Raw genomic sequence first — 5,496 nt, forward strand, 5'->3', positions numbered from 1 at the left:
AACTGTACCTTGTAAGCCCTGCCATATTTTATGTTGATTTGAATAAAGTTTTTCCATCCTCTTCAATTCATTAAAGGCATCTTTCTTGATCCAGTCAGCCTCCTCTCCTTCCTTCACAGTATTCCTAACCTTCATTTCTTGAAACACTCTATTGCACTATTTTCGGACGACCCATTTTATGGTTAACAAGTCTGGCTTTGTCACATAATTTCATCTGCTCACCCTTCACCTTATTGTTTCATGAATTACAAATAGAAGAAACATCCCCATCATGATCTAGAACTGATAATATCTCTTCAATTTGGTCTGTGACCAAAAAAAGTAATTGAAAGTTGTCAATGCTATTATTTTCACTTGAAAGTCCTTAAGCCTAGTCTTCAAGAGAAGCCATTGTCCCAAACTCATTTATCCTTCTATCATCTACATCAAAGTTGCACATTTTTGTGGCATCTACCTATTTGGTCCTCTTTCTCTGTTCCCTCTTTTATCCTCCCTGTTGTGACTTTAGTGGGTTCTTCACTACATACTTAAACACATAACATGGTTACAATAAGTTTTCTTAACATTCAATGATCTCAACACTCTCAAGTCTACCAATAACTACATAATCACCTAGACTATTGATAATCCTCCTACCTACTTGTATGTAAACTATTCTTTCTTTTCATAACTCTAATGGACAAATAAAATAATTGAATTGCAACATAAGATAAATAAGTAAAATTATACTTTGATGAACACACTCAGATAAACTATTGCAATAAATAGTATTACATGGGCTCTATATTCTTATCATTTGCACATGAAGGTCGACCTCTCTTCTGAAAACCAAGACCACTAACCAACAAGAGTAACATAATCCAAACATAAATATTGTAAGATATAATTATTAGAAAATGTCAATTTCAACTCAAGTCAAAGTTCTCAGAATCTAATGTAAAAATTCCAAGAGAATTACCTAAAATGATAAAATCTATTTTAAAGTACAAGGGTTTTCAAAATTAACCAAACTAGAAATAGAACCAGAACTAGCCAATTTAGCCAATTTGACCCTAAAAAGGATGGTATGGTCCTTGAACTGGTTCAGTGATTGGGTCCATATCAAACTGGATGGTTCAGTACATAACCAATCTGACAAGCCAATTCAACCGGTTTATATATATAATCAATATTGCATGTAGTTTCTAGTAAATTGGTTCATAAATTTATTCTGAGGCCGATGAATTCTTAGAGTCAAAGTAAGAGGTGGGTTAGTTGCACTATTATCGTTTTATAACCCTAGCCAAGAAAATTCACCACGTTTTTTCCCTTATGAACAATCAATATCTATTCCATCCATGTAGGATTCCTATTGATTTTTATAGATTCCCTCCTTTTTTTACTCACTTACTTGTAGTTTAACAATTCCCATGTCTTCAGATGGCTTTGGAATGTTCCATAAGTATTGATTCCTTGTGGGTTTCTTCTCAAACACTTAAATCTGGGTCCAGAATTGGATGTTTTGGTGATGGGAAATCTCAAATTCCCCACTATGTTATGCATATATGTTCAGATCATATCAAAAATTTGGATTGAAATGGAACCCATTTTCTCTGTAGACATCAGGGACCCTAGAATCAATTTTGATTCTAGAGCCATGATGTTTGAAAATTTTTGGGTTCACTCACATGGGGCATGTTGAAATATTTGTAGAAGGCGTGGCATGAGTGATCACACCACAAGACCCTGATCCATATCTCTCCACGATGGACTTTTCCTTATTATCAGATGAACCTTTGGTGCAAGTTTTGGTAGAATAGGAGGAGATTCCAAATTATTGTGTCCTTGAAATTTATTACATCACACCCTTGTTCAACATTAAGAAGTTGTATGCAGATAATACATATAATAACCCATACCCTGTTATAGATGCCAATGTGTATAGTCTCTTTTTTGCAAATTGTCATACTCGATACATAGTTTGAATGAATGTCCGCACCAAAATATACAACTTGGAGGGAAATATGAATGATTTCCTTCTTGCAAGTCAAACACAATTTCCCTCACTTTATTTTTGTTTTTTTTTTTGTATGCGATTTTTCTTGGGGTTTAGATTATATCTGTGTAAAAAAGAGGGCCACGGTGCATAGAATCGATGTTCTTATGTGCACATTGCTCCTGTTCATAACACATAATCTGATCTGTGTAGCTGAGGATAAACTGTATGTTAAAAGGACAGTGAATACCCATGGATGGGATATTGCGTTTTATGTCTTTGGGTTTTTTAAGGGAATCATACTCTTCAGTGTAATAGTTCTCATAGGTATAGTTTGGTCCTTTTTGAAGCCTTATCTTCAGGAAAGAGAGAAAAATGTTCTTATGATCGTGATCCCATTGCAAGTTTTTTCTAACATTGTGAGCATAGTTATCGCTGAGACTAGACCTTCTACAAAAGATTGGTTTACATGGGAGCAGGAATTTTTGCTTATAGATATTATCTGTTGTTGTGCAATCATTTTTCCAATTGTTTGGTCGATCAAGAATCTCTGTGAACTATCCAAATCTCATGGGAAGGCAACTAAGAACATGGAAAAATTTACCCTTTTTCATGGAATTTACATTGTTTTTGTCAGCTATTTGTATTTTACTAGAATCATGCCTTACACCATTATAACAATCATGACATACAAGTACAAGTGGGTGAGAAATTATGTAAAAGAGGCTATAATCCTTGTCTTTTATCCATTCACATTTTACAATTTCCAACTCGTAGAAAAGAAGCACTACCTTATTCTTGATGATGAAGAAGAGGATGCACCACAGATGGTAGCCCTTCAAGATGGATATTTTGAGCTTTAATGTAGAAGTCTGGATGCCAATTTTTGCTAGAAACTCATAATTTTATGTAACCAGCTCACAAAATAGAAGAAAAGATAGATAAATGACTTCAAAATCATCCTCTGTGAGGGGGAAACCTCCATTATATTACACAAATGAACAATTCTTGGATGATACAAATGAAAAAACCTCATTTCTATATATAGGAGTATTGGGGGTCACAATATAATCAAAACTGACATAACAATAATAATATAAGGGCACAACAATAACAATAGTGGGCTTCTATGGGGCACAATAATAATAATATGGGGATAATAGGGGCACAATAATAAGAATAACAATTACAATGACAATATTAATGGTGGAATCACTAGTATTATAGGGACCTAACATGCCCCTCTCCTTCAAAAAAGTGTTGTCCTCAATGCTTGAGTAGTTCTAAATGCTTCTATATAAAATTATCACCATCCCATGTGGAATCTTCAGTGGGTAAGTTCGTCCACTTGATGAGATACTTCGAAATTGATCAATTTTGTAGTTGTCGAGTTCGTGTTTTTGTGACTTCTTCAAGTTCCAATCTGATTTTTCCTTCCTCGTCAAGTTCTGGCAATATTGTTTGAATTGGCAGTTTGTCACCTATAACCTTCTTTAAACATGAAACACGGAAAACTAGGTGCACTCAGGAAGTTGTAGAAAGCTCCAATTTGTATGACATAGTGCCAATATTTGCAACACCTTGTACGGACCATAATACTTTGGTGATAATTTATTATCCTTCTTATCTTGCCTGAGTGACATTTGTTTATATGGTTATAGCCATAGGAATCCCTAGTCATCTACATCAAAACTTCTTTCACTGCGATGTTGATATGCTTGTTATTTCATTTTATTCTGCACCAATGTGAGATTATCCTTTAAGAGTTAGAGAACCTATTGTTGATGCGCAATGTGATCTTCCACTGTTTGGACCTTAGAATTTTCTCTTAAATATGATGTGATCAGTAGTGGATGATATCCATAAAGTGCCATAAATAGGAACATTTTTTCTGCAGTATGGAAGGAAGTGTTATACCACCATTCAGCTAGAGGCAACCATTTGACCAATTGTGTCTGTTTATCTAATACAAAGCAATGAAGATATCCTTCCAAACATGTGTTGACTATCTCAGTTTTCCCATCAGATTGAGGATGATAGTATGAGCTATGAGCTAACTCATTACCAAGACAAGAAAATAATGTTGTCCAAAAATTTCGAGTGAAAATGAAATCTCTCTTGCTTGCAATAATATTCAGGTTTCCATGTAGCTTTTGAATTGTTTCCATAAATGCAGTAGAAACTGTACATGCTTTAAATGGATGTGATAATGCACAAAAGTGTCCATACTTGGTAAGTCTGTCAACTACCACCAGGATTCCACTCTTTCCGTCGAACTTGGGTAACCTGTGATAAAATCCATCGGAAACACCTCCCAACATTAGATTGGAATGAATAAAGGTTGTAATAGACCTGGGATCTTAATTGTTTCAACTTTATTTTGTTGGGAAACCAAAAATTCTACCACAAAATTTTCAATATCCGATTTAAGGCCATCATAAATAAATTCCTTCTTAACCTTGTGGTAAGTTTTTAAAAATATTGAGTGCCCTCCTAAGGGAGAGGTCTGTAATTCCATAAGAATATTTTGTTTGATTTGGGATGATAGGTCCCTATAATATTAGTGATTACCCCATTACTATTGTAGTTGTATCCCTTATTAATATTGTTGTGCCCCTATTGTCCCCATATTTTTATTACTGTGCCCCATAGAATCCCTCTATTGTTATTTTTGTGGCTTTATATTATTATTGTTAGGTCCGTTGGGTTATATTGTGACTCCTTACACTCCTATATATAGAAAGGAGGTTTTGTCATTTGAATCATCTAAGAATTATTCATTTATGTAATGTAAAGGAGGTTGCCCCCTCGAAGAGGCTGAATTCTAAGGCTTTGATCTCTCTTTTCTATCTTTTCTTGAGCTGGTTTCATAACATTTGGTATCAGAGCTTTGGATTCTAGGGTTTTGCTACTCCAAATAGGTCATCGTGGCATTTTCACTATAACTTTTTTTCTGCAATGTTTCAAAAGCTAAAAAAAAACCCATTTGAGAAGAAATCGTATTGAATCTTGGGTCTGAATTTCAAATATTTTCCCGCTATATTTGCGGATATATGATCTGAGGAAGTTGGTCTTTTTGCAGACTCCTGAATTATATTCCAAACAGGTGACCTGGGTAAAATTGTCATAACTTTCTTTCTGAGCATTGGATTGAAATTTTGTAAGAAGGTACATAAATAGCAAGGACTGTAGTTTCTTTATATATTTTTCATAAATAGGAAGATTGTGCATAAATATTTCTTGGAGAATTCAATTTGGATCAAACTTGTGGCATTGGAAAGAGGACGTAGAGGGCTACTACAGGCCGCAATTTCAGAACTGGATGATCCAAAATTACAGAGATACCTTAGATTCAATATCAGGCTCCTACAAAGTGAAAAACGGTGTGTAGTTTTTCAAATTTTTGCATAAGCTTGGTTTGAAAAATTAGTTGAAGGAATTCAAAGGGAATATTAAAGCATTATTATCAGTAATTGATGCCTGGGGGAAAGAAAACTCAAACACCTAGTAGGCAACCTGAA

General features: G+C 34.5%; 1 pseudogene; it reads left to right on the plus strand.

Annotated features, from left to right (window-relative positions):
• The first annotated feature begins 1,507 nt into the window (after window positions 1–1,507).
• LOC149172828 (protein CANDIDATE G PROTEIN-COUPLED RECEPTOR 7 pseudogene) lies at window positions 1,508–2,838 on the plus strand (annotated as a pseudogene).
• The last annotated feature ends 2,658 nt before the right edge of the window (window positions 2,839–5,496 follow it).

Source organism: Pinus tabuliformis, chromosome 4_2 (genome assembly GCF_031772625.1).
Source record: "Pinus tabuliformis cultivar Carrire ecotype Pingquan chromosome 4_2, CPIR1, whole genome shotgun sequence".
In the NCBI taxonomy this organism is placed as follows: domain Eukaryota; kingdom Viridiplantae; phylum Streptophyta; class Pinopsida; order Pinales; family Pinaceae; genus Pinus; species Pinus tabuliformis.